Source organism: Oryx dammah, unplaced genomic scaffold (genome assembly GCF_014754425.2).
Source record: "Oryx dammah isolate SB20612 unplaced genomic scaffold, SCBI_Odam_1.1 HiC_scaffold_2, whole genome shotgun sequence".
Lineage (NCBI taxonomy): Eukaryota > Metazoa > Chordata > Mammalia > Artiodactyla > Bovidae > Oryx > Oryx dammah.
Window position 1 is genome coordinate 156,261,099 of NW_024070186.1, and position 12,067 is coordinate 156,273,165.

The window sequence follows — 12,067 nt, forward strand, 5'->3', positions numbered from 1 at the left end:
CCCTCTTCTCCTGCCCCTGCTGCCCCAGGCCTTGTGATGATGGACTGCTGGTAGTGGAGGAGAAGGCTGAGAAGGGAGGGGTTACCTGACCTGTATTCTGGGACATGGTCACATGTGGGTTTTCTTTTTTCTTTTCTTTTCTTTTTTTTTTTTTTTTTCAGTTTGAAAGATGACTGCTTTTAGTCAGTTTCACTTTAAGGTTGAATACGAAGATTTTATTTTTAAAATTGAGCACAGTGATTTTTCAGTCTTTTTGAAAGCAACAGTTGATATTTTAAAAAGACGTCTCAGAGAACTCCAGTAGAGAAAGCCAAATAAAGGGAACGTGTTCAGGGTGAACTGCGGGCGGGGCCCCAAACTGTACTCTGTCTCTCCCAGAGTGTGTAATTGCTGAGATGGATGGATATAGGATCCCAAGCACCCTGGGGACTGAGGTCCTCAAGTGACAGCAGAGGTCAGGGCTGAGCCACGGGTAGTGTAGCCTGAACCCTGGCGAGTGGAGAGCCACGAGGGTGGGAATAGGGCCAAGAGAGGGGTGGGAGACTTGGGAGTGGAGGGTGGGGTAGCACCTGGCAGAGTCTTGGAGGCACTGGCTGTCACGGCTCCGGGCAGGGACACCCCTGAACCTCCACTGTGCAGCCCCCATGGCACAGAGTCGTCTGGCAGCCCAGGGTCAGAGTTAAGAGGGCGAGCTTGCAGCAGGTTGAATGAAACCCTGTACCCACTGTGGGTTCATTTTAAGTGCCTGAAGTGGGGCTGGTCAAGCCCTTGTTGAGCTCAAGTTAGAGAGTCAGTCAGGGAGGACTGAGCTCAGGGTGAGAGTGAGGGGCAGCTAGCACGTTGAGTCCACCTCAGCTGGGTGGGTTCTGGGGATGTCCTTCAGTTCAGGGGTGCCCTTTCAGTAGCCTCACTGGAGGCTTGTTTGGGTGGTGGAGGGGTAAGAAGCCTACTTAGAAGACGTGCTCATTCCTAGTGGTGGTGGTTTCTGAAGCAGTTTAAACTTTACGGTTCGACTGTGATCCAGTATCTTGCAGGGTCGTGTTTGATGGTGGGCGTGAGCTGTGGGCATGGTCTTCCTTCTCCTGCACCCCACACTCAGCTGCCATCTTTTTGCCAGTCCCTCCCCTCTTGCACTCTTGAAGATGGGCCTGAGCCCAGCCCCCCTGTTATCACGGAGCCCCTTGTGACTGAGTGGGTTCTGGGTTTCTGGCTCCTGGGAGATGTGCTGCTGGCAGAGCCTTTGTGCCACTTCTTCTTGAGACAGTAGTGCTGGTGGTCCTAGGGTGAGAGCAGTGGTCATAGTGTGAGAGTGGTATGTGAGAGTGATGCATGTGAGATCAAAAGTGAGAGTGGTGTGTGTGAGAGCAGTGGTCGTAGTGTGAATAGCGGTTGTTGTAGTGTGTGATCAGTGGTGATAGCTCGGGTGCTGATGTATGAAACAGCAGTTGCTCCTGAGTGGGGGGCTGCCCCCATCTGTGAGGATGGGTCACTGCAAGGCTGGCCTGTGGGCGCTTTTTCAGTGCTGCAACCCCAAGACAAAGGCCAAGACAAGGAAGAACTTGGCCTTGGCCCAGGTCCTGGAAGCAGATTGGCCTGAGGTGAGAGCAGCTGGGGGCTGGACCCGTCAGATTGGTTCTCACTCCGTGAAGCATTGGGGTTGTGTTTCATTTTGTTACCATGGTTGTGGGCCCTGGCTGCCAGGGCATTTTGGCCTTAGTGGGCAGAATTGACCCCAGCAGGTTGACCCTGTAGGAGGTTGTGCAGGTGCTGTGTAGAGGATGGGCGGGGGACCCACAAGAAGGGAAACACTGGCTGGAGGAGTCTCTGGGGCATGAGGATCAAGCAAGAGAGTCAGTCCTTGAAGCAGTAAGGCTAAGTCCCTTAACATCTCCCATCTTACAAAGCATAGGTCAGTGTGTCCAGGATTTTAATGATGAGTACCTATTGCTTACATATATAACATACACCCTCATAGCTTCAAATGTCTACTACATGCCTCTTAGAAGTGCTGGGCACTGTTCTGGGTGCTGAATACTCAGTGTGTAGTAGGGGATATGTAGCCCAGGATGGTTTTTATTTTTTTTTTTTAATCTGTGCTAAGAAAAATAGAAGAATGAAAGACTCAGTGGTTAAGTTTGAGCAATTTCACCACAAGGATTGCCTATGTGCACCCAAATTGTGGTAAAATACACGACCAAGATAATCACGATGGTGTGATCACTCATCTAGAGCCAGACTTCTGGGAATGTGAAGTCAAGTGGGCCTTAGAAAGCATCACTATGAACAAAGCTAGTGGAGGTGATGGAATTCCAGTTGAGCTATTTCAAATCCTAAAGATGATGCTGTGAAAGTGCTGCACTCAATATGCCAGCAAATTTGGAAACCTCAGCAATGGCCACAGGACTGGAAAACGTCAATTTTCATTTCAATCCCAAAGAAAGGCAATGCCTAAGAATGCTCAAACTTCCACACAATTGCACTCATTTCACATGCTAGTAAAGTAATGCTCAAAATTTTCCAAGCCAGGCTTCAGCAATACATGAACTGTGAACTTCCTGATGTTCAAGCTGGTTTTAGAAAAGTCAGAGGAACCAGAGATGAAATTGCTAACATCTGCTGGATCATGGAAAAATGAAGAGAGTTCCAGAAAAACATCTATTCTTGCATTATTGATTATGTGTATCACAATAAACTGTGGAAAAATCTGAAAGAGATGCTAATACCAGACCACCTGACCTGCCTCTTAAGAAACCTGTATGCAGGTCAGGAAGCAACAGTTAGAACTGGACATGAAACAACAGACTGGTTCCAAATAGGCAAAGAACGGCAAGGCTGTATATTGTCACCCTGCTTATTTAACTTATACACAGAGTACATCATGAGAAAAGCTGGGCTGGAAGATGCACAAGCTGGAATCAAGATGAATGGAAGAAATATCAATAACCTCAGATACACAGATGACACCACTCTTATGGCAGAAAGTGAAGAGGAGCTAAAAAGCCTCTTGATGAAAGTGAGAGAGGAGAGTGAAAAGGTTGGCTTAAAGCTCAACATTCAGAAAATGAAGATCATGGCATCTGTCCCATCACTTCATGGGAAATAGATGGGGAAACAGTGGAAACAGTGTCAGACAGTATTTTTGGGCTCCAAAATCACTGCAGATGGTGACTGCAGCCTTGAAATTAAAAGACTCTTACTCCTTGGGAGGAAAGTTATGACCAACCTAGATAGTATATTGAAAAGCAGAGACATTACTTTGCAAACAAAGGTCTGTCTAATCAAGGCTATGGTTTTTCCAGTGGTCATGTATGGATGTGAGGGTTGGAATGTGAGGAAAGCTGAGCGCAGAAGAATCGATGCTTTTGAACTGTGGTGTTGGAGAAGACTCTTGAGAGCCCCTTGGACTGCAAGGAGATCCAACCAGTCCATCCTAAAGGAGATCAGTCCTGGGTGTTCATTGAAATGATTGATGTTGAAGTTGAAGCTCCAATACTTTGGCCACCTCGTGTGAAGTGTTGACTCACTGGAAAAGACCCTGATCCTGGCAAGGATTAGGGGCAGGAGGAGAAGGGGATGACAGAGGATGAGATGGCTAGATGGCATCACCAACTCGTTGACATGAATTTGGGTAAACTCCGGGAGTTGGTAATGGACAGGGAGGCCTGGCATGCTGCGATTAATGGGGTTGCAAAGAGTCAGACATGACTGAGCAACTGAACTGAGCTGGACATATACCATGAATTTAATATTTTAACCAGTTTATTGAATGACTGAGTGACTTCAGTGGAGTCAGTCTTACAGATGGCTTTGGGATGCCATCAGCCATTTTCCCAAAGGAATACTCCAAAGCCTGGTGGCCTGGTAGACCTTACCATTTTTCTTCACTCTCCCCAGTGGTTCTACATCACTTGTCTATGTGTTGTTTAAGAATCTCTTTATCTACTTTGTCGGTAGGTTTATGTTTAGGAAAGTTTCTTAGATGTCCCTGGACGTTCTTGAGAAGGCAGGCTTGGATTATGGGTTCTCCTCTGCTGCGTGCCTGCCAGGTCAAGGTGGAGGCTGAAGGCCGGTCTGAGTTGTGGTGGTCTCTGTGGTTTTGGGGCCAAAGGACCCCCTCTTCTCTGCAGGGGCAGGGAGATCCTTTGTGTGGAACTTGGAGCGACATGACAGGGTCAGTCTTCAGAGTTTCACTCTCTTTTTAATTTGTATTTGCATTTAGTTACACATTTAACTGTTTTCTAGCAGTTTCCAACTCCTACTGAAATATATGCAAGGAGCAGCTTCTTAGAAGAAGAAATCACTGAGCTGAAAGCAGAAAGGAGCAACACCAGGGTCAGTAGGATTCTCACATGTTGACATTTGCCCCATGGGGGTCACTGCTGAACTCCGTGTTGCTGTTTTAAACTCTGTCTGATTTTCAAGTCACTTTTCTCATCTTCCCAATAAGCAGACCAGGGTGGATCAGTTCGGGGTTCTCATACCTTGCTTCAAATTTATGGTGAGAGCTAATGTAATTTTAGTACCTTTGAGGGGGGAGTTCTCTCAACTTACATTTTTGTCCATGCTACAGTTAGTGTGGGATCTTAGTTCCCCGACCAGGGATTAATACTCATGACCCCTGCAGAAGTGTGGAGTCTTAACTACTGGGCCCCTGGGGAATTCCACTCTAACTTTAGGCTGAACTGGCGGCATTCGAACGTGCCTTAGCATGTTTTTGGCTATAGTGTGAGTCTGAGAGGGGTTATTGGCCCTGAATTCAAGTATGAGGTTGAAGGTGTTCCTTTGGCCCTGCCCTACACCTGCTGCTGGAGCACCTAGAATGCCTGGTTATGCACCTAGAATGCACCTAGAATCCCGGTATGTGCCATTCCTCCAGATGATGGTGGGCAAGCAGCAGGTGCAGTCCTCAGCCAGCATGACCAGTGAGGTGGAGGTGCTCAGGGCGCTGAAATCTGTTCGAGCACCACAAGGCCCTGGACGAGAATGTGCCAGCCACCTGTGCTGGGAGCCAGCGCGAGAGATCCCACCCATGACAAGGTCATGTGAAGGAGATCTGACAAGCAAGGCTTCAGGACTCGAGGACTCCCTGGGCTGATCCCACCCATGACAAGGTTATGTGGAGAGACCTGAAGAGCAAGGCGGATCAGGATTCGAGGGACCCCCTGGACCTGCTTGAGCATCTACCCCAAAACCAGAATCTGTGTGTCTTACTATTTTATGCCTTTCACCAACTCTTCTGACATTAACAGGGGGCTATCTCCGACCATCATTTTCTGGAAAAAAAAATTAACTTAGGGCTCTAGTTGATAAATCTCCTGGGCATGAAAGAAGTATTTCAATTCAAACCCCCTGTTAGCATTCTAGCTTACTTGGCAGGTTTATCCAGACTCTTGCAACATTGTTGAGCCAACGCTTGCTGCCAAATTCCCACATCCCTTATCCATTGTGTTCCTGGGAGTGCATATAGTTAAGATGTAGAAAAAACAATTAGCAGCCTTAACATTAGCAACATTAGACTTTGAGTTAATAAGTTATTTCTTTGATGTAACCCACTGAGTCTTTGCTCCATAAAAATGTAACTCTGTACTTTAAGGGTCACGCAGGCTAAGGAATTTAAGAAAAAACATTTCAAGGGAAAGTAAGTGTTTTAGCTGACTAACCTTTATCAAAAAGGGGTCATAAAATGTCAAGAGGCCTCTGGGCCAGAAGATAATGTACAAAAAATAAGACTCTTGTTTATGAAATGGTATGCAGGAAGAAACCTGGTATTGATAAAAGTTAACACTGATAGAATGTTGAGCTGACTGCATTTTTCACTTTGCTCAATGGACAACTCAGGGTATAAAAGCTCCCTCTGAAAATAAAGTGACGGGCCTTGCTCACTGAAGCTTGGTCTTCCAGTGTCATTCTTTCTTTCTCTTTTTCCTTTTCAGGTTGATTCCCTGGAGCGCAGGTGCCCTCTGAGTTCACTTCTCTGCCCAGGCTTCTAAGACCCACTCGAGAAGGTGCCCAAGGTGGGGCACTTGGGCACCTTCCGCTATTCAAGAGGGTGCCTGTGGCCTATGTGAACAGTGCAAGTCCCATGCTGGGGCTTTATTGGCTCTCTGCATAAACCAAGGAATATCAGCCTCTTTCTCTCCTTCATTTTCTTAACTGCAAAATTCTTTCCTTATCTCTCTCTACATCTCTAAATCTCAGTCACTGATGCTGTTCACGCTTTGGATACCCTGGATCCAACTGGGGCTGGACCCTGGTACACCCAGCCATCCTGGATTTGTACACTTGCTGCCTTGTTAGGTGGATGATGCACGCATTTATGTAACTAGTTGACTTTTGAGCTTCTTGAATTCTTGTAAATACATTTTTTTTTCAATAAGAAGTCAGAATTTTATATGGTTAAAAAGTGTTGCCTGTGTATATGCTCAGTCATGTCCCCATCTTTGTGACCCTGTGGACTGTAGCCCACCACACTCCTCTCTTCTTGGGACTTCCCAGGCAAGAATACTGGAGTGGGCGGTGATCTTCGAATCCTGGGGATCTTCCTGACCCAGGGATCAAACCTGCCTCTTGCAATGACAAGCAGATTCTTTACCACTGAGCCACCTGGGAAGCCCCCAGTTAAAAAGTATTAGTTGGCATAAATGTCTCAAGATTTATTATATTCTGTATATCAATTTGCAGTTAAAAACTGGGTAATAGAATTAATTTAAGGTAACATTTTGTTCTCTCAAACTTAGAATTTAAAGCTGTTAACAAGCAGATTTTCTTGATGTTAAGACCAATTAGAGACATTAAAAGTATTCTGTTACAGTAGCCATGTATTAGGGTGAGTATACAGTCAGAAGTGCCCTAAGGTGTATACACACATCAACACACGGTGACTCGACCCCTTTTATTTCAGTTGAGGGAATGATTATGAGTAGCATTCAAAAGGTGTAATTTGTTAGAAGAAGAATTAGGTGCTACACATAAAGAGGTAAGTTTGATCAGTCATCATGTAATTTCAGTTAAGGGTTTGTCATTTGTATCCTTTCATTTTAAAAAAAAGTATGAAGGCTGTAGTGGTGGACATCAGATGTTTTTTTATCGTTCTGATTGAAGACAAGCCCACCTGGGTTATTTTAATAACTAGTAAACTAGACTTGTGGCTCAGAGCTGCAGGATATCTTAAGTACCCCTTTGTCCAGTAGAAGACAAATTATGACTCTAATCACCTGGTTGTATTTGGGATGGATAGCATCACCATGTATTTTATTTTTATGTTATGTTTTCAGTTTAGAGTTGAGTTTTTCCAGGTGGAGTTTTGCTGTCTTTACTTATTTCTTTACTCTGATTCATTTTTTTGGTTTTAGCAGATGATTCTTAAAGAGGAGAATAACCAGGAAAAGATACTAATGGGCGGGGTACTTGATGTAAATCACGAGCAAGAAAGCATGCCAAGTGCCAATGGAAAGGCAAGTCCTTGGTCTTGCTCTCTGTCTGGTTCTTGTCTTATGATCCAGTCTGTGTGGGGCTGTTGGGATCTCTCACCAGTGCACCATGTAAGTCTGAGTGGCCATGAGGTCCTGTGAGCTCCCAGAGTGCAGAAGGCACTTTTGACCTCACCGATTGCTCGGAAGTGCTTTGTTCCCTCCCTCCCAAAACAAGGCTGTTTAAGGCTTCCTTTCCCCCTTAGAGAACCTCCGATGGCTCTCTAAGCCATGAGGAAGACCTGGCTAAGGTGATAGAGCTCCAGGAACTCATAAACAAGCTGTTGCAGGAGCAGAGCCAGATGAAGGAGTGCCTGGCAGCCCTCGCTGCCCATGTGACAGAGCTGGAGGAGGACTTGGACACGGCCAGGAAGGACTGCCTCAAGTCCGAGGATGTGAACATGAAACTGCAGTGGGATGTCCACGAAGTGAGTGACAGCGACTGTGTCTGTTGTCCTGAGGTGGAATGTGGGTCCTTTTTTCTCCTGGTGATCTCAGCCTTGAAATGGCTGCATGAGTAAGAGCACTGGCGAGACCATGACTGGCTGCCTCCCCGCCTCTGTGTCGAGGTCTCTGGGGCAGAAGAGGCCTGGTCCAGGTGGTCCCTTGGCAGTGGACCAACATGAGTGTAGCCCTTGCGCTGTGCTGCACACTGGGTGTGGACTCCTCATTTCTACAAGTTCTAGGGGGCCCAGTGTGTTCCTTTTTTAAAAATTCATTCATCCATTCATTCATTTATTGGCGTATAGTTGCTTTACACTGCTGTGTCAATTTCTGCTATACAGCAAAGTGAATATCCCTCTTTTTTAGATTTCCTGCTGATTTACTTCACCACAGAGGACTGAGTAGACTTCCCTGTGCTGTACACTAGGTCCTTACTCGTTGACTTTATGCAGTATCGGTATTGTATATATGTCAACCCCAGTCTCCTGGTTCACCCCCCCTCACCTGCCTGTCGAATGTGTTCCTCATGATGCTGAAATTTCCTTCTGATTCACTCAGGCAAGTCTGGTGAAGTCTGTGAAGCCTGTTCTCTCAGAGAGATGGGAGCATGCTGTGTGGGCTCTGCTGAGGCAGCTTGTCTGGTCATCTTCTCTAGTTTTCTGAGGTTCCACTCCTTGGAGGGATGTGTGACAGTGATACCGGCAGTCAGACAAGTCGAGTGACATTTGCTCACCCTCAGATCCTCAGGCCCGAGCTTTGTGACCATGTGGAATCATGATGTTTCTGGTGGTCATGTCTGTGGGTGTCATGACTTATGAGAAACTACCTAATGGTATCTGTGAAAACAGAAGAGTGCTGGAGGTTCAGGCCTCCTCCTGTGAGCCTCACCTCTCCTTTGTACACAGACAGACAGCAGCCACCATGCCCCACCCCTCCCCCATGAAACCATCTCAGACAGAACCCCTCCAACATGTGGCACAGCAGGTGTACTTGTTTAGTAGCTTGGTGTGAGTAATTCTGTGTGAGAACTCAAAACAGAAACATTTGCACATGTTTAGTATAACCTATTCACACTACTTTGCCAACTAAGGTCCGTCTAGTCAAGGCTTTGGTTTTTCCTGTGGTCATGTATGTATGTGAGATTTGGACTGTGAAGAAGGCTGAGTGCTGAAGAATTGATGCTTTTGGACTGTGGTGTTGGAGAAGACTCTTGAGAGTCCCTTGTACTGCAAAGAGATCCAACCAGTCCATTCTGAAGGAGATCAGCCCTGGGATTTCTTTGGAAGGAATGATACTAAAGCTGAAACTCCAGTACTTTGGCCACCTCATGCGAAGAGTTGACTCATTGGAAAAGACTTTGATGCTGGGAGCGGTTGGAGGCAGGAGGAGAAGGGGACGACAGAGGATGAGATGGCAGGATGGCATCACTGACTCGATGGACGTGAGTCTGAGTGAACTCCAGGAGTTGGTGATGGACAGGGAGGTCTGGCGTGCTGCGATTCATGGGGTTGCAGAGTCGGACACGACTTAGTGACTGAACTGAACTGATTCACACTACTCTTTGGAGATTAGGTGGCAGAGTTTAATATGTACAGAATTCTGGGAAAAGCGTTTTTAAGACCTTTCACTTTTAATGTTAGGATTTTCCCCCTTTGGTTACTTAGTGACCAGGGAGGGACCTGAAATGGATTTTGAGCTGGCAGATAGGAGTCACACCAGCAGCAAGTTCTGATCCTCATTTGAGCATTTTAAACGTGGTGTAACTGCTTTAGAAGAACTAGCCTTGAGAAGACTGCTTAAAGTTGTGTTACACTTTGACTACTGTTTCCACTCGTTAATATTATTACTTTAATTTTGAGGAAATTACATGAGATTTTCCCAACTTTTACCCGAGGAAATGAGCCTCAGAGCTCTTTGTTGGGTCTGTTGAAAGTCCTTCCCTGTTCTGGGTCAAGCCTGCCTATATGATGTAGCAGACAGAGGTCCTGATTTCATGCCAGATACTTTCCTTCCTGGAATTCTTGCAATAACAGGGTAGTTTAGTATACTTTTTTTTTTTTTTTTTTTTTTTTTTGCTGTTTGGGTTTATTATGTAGAAAAGAAGCTTGGTAAACCGAGTGGCCAGACAGAATGTTAAGACAGATGGGTGTCAATCGTGGCAGAGGTGACATTTGAGGTAGGTGCATTTTTGCTCATGTCCAAGAAAACTGCCATGTCTAGGAATTTAATTTTGAGGATGCTAACTTTATGTTTTATTTGGAACTTAGGATTTAGTCCAGCTTTTTTTTACTCTTATGGAATGTTCCATGATAATGACTTATCTTTTCTGCTCTGCAATGTCTGGGGTAGGCCATGGCCCAGTAGGAGGACATGAAAAAGAGAATCACTACCCTTGAGGAGTGTTACCTCACTGCACAGCACAAAGCCACCTCTGTGCACAACCTTAATGATAAACTTGAAAATGAAATCAAATATAGGGATTCTATGCATCGACAGGTAATGGGCTTTACTGAACTGTGTCTGACTTTTATAGTAATGAATTACTCAGGAAGGAAGGTAGACCTTTTCATGTGACTCCCACATTGGAAATCAAGTCCCAGTGTAATGTTCTTATGACACTAAAAGATTCCATTAAACAGTGTGGATATACATCATGGTAAATCAGCTGTACTGGAAGGAAATACATTTTTTAAAAAATTGGGAGTGACTGCAACTTACAAGTGTGAATTATTTGGGACTTGGTTTAACCATTTTGTGGAATTCTACTCCTGACTCTTTTGTTTTACTTGACTTGAATCTGTTGGCTTGTTAGCATTTTTCCTGAAAGAGCACAGAACAGCAGGGAACTTCATCGCAGCTGGCTACCTACTGGGAACTGGGGTCACTGTGACAAAAGGCAAGGTTAGAGCTCTGGTCTGATTAGGGTTTGTCCTTCCTGTGGTTTGGTGAGACTTACTTGCTCCTGTTCCCGTGTGGTCTCAGATAATCAGGACTTAACCAGGAAAACCAAATCTGGATTCTCCAAAACAAAGTGAGTCAGTCTGGTGTGTGCCAAAGTGTTTCATTGTCCCCACCACAAAAATAAAATACTAGAAATCCATTGAAATGTATGATGTGGGATGCTAATTAAGAGCATATACAAAATAATGCCTGTAAAAGGCAGATCAGAAAATACTACATACCATGTGACCACTCATCTAGAGCCAGACATCCTGGAATGTGAAGTCAAGTGGGCCTTAGAAAGCATCACTATCAACAAAGCTAGTGGAGGTGATGGAATTCAAATGGAGCTACTTCAAATCCTGAAAGATGATGCTGTGAAAGTGCTGCACTCAATATGCCAGCAAATTTGGAAAACTCAGCAGTGGCCACAAGACTGGAAAAGGTCAGTTTTCATTCCAATCCCAAAGAAAGGCAATGCCAAAGGATGCTCTAACTACCGCACAATTGCACTCATCTCACATGCTAGTAAAGAAATGTTCAAAATCCTCCAAGCCAGGCTTCAGCAATACGTGAACTGTGAACGTCCTTATATTCAAGCTGGTTTTTGAAAAGACAGAGGAACCAGAGATGAAATTGCCAACATCCGCTGGATCATGGAAAAAGCAAGAGAGTTCCAAAAAACGTCTATTTCTGCTTGATTGACTATGCCAAAGCCTTTGAGTGTGTAGATCACAATAATCTGTGAAAAATTCTGAGAGATGGGAATACCAGACCACCTGACTTGCCTCTTGAGAAATCTGTATCCAGGTCAGGAAGCAACAGTTAGAACTGAACATGGGGAAACAGACTGGTTCGAAATAGGAACAGGAGTACGTCAAGGCTGTATATTGTCACCCCACTTATTTAACTTATATGCAAAGTACATCATGAGAAATGCTGGACTGGAAGAAACACAAGCTGGAATCAAGATTGCTGGGAGAAATCTCAATAACCTCAGATATGCAGATGACACCACCCTTATGGCAGAAAGTGAAGAGGAACTAAAAAGCTTCTTGATGAAAGTGAAAGTGGAGAGTGAAAAACTTGGCTTAAAGCTCAACATTCAGAAAACGAAGATCATGGCATCTGGTCCCATCATTTCATGGGAAATAGATGGAGAAATAGTGGAAACAATGCCAGACTTTATTTTTTGGGGCTCCAAGATCACTGCA

The 12,067-nt window shown here is 45.1% G+C and overlaps 1 pseudogene; it reads left to right on the forward strand.

The window, feature by feature from the left end:
* Nucleotides 1-1,481: 1,481 nt before the first annotated feature.
* LOC120882208 overlaps nucleotides 1,482-12,067 on the forward strand; it is a 933,819-nt pseudogene continuing 923,233 nt past the window's right edge.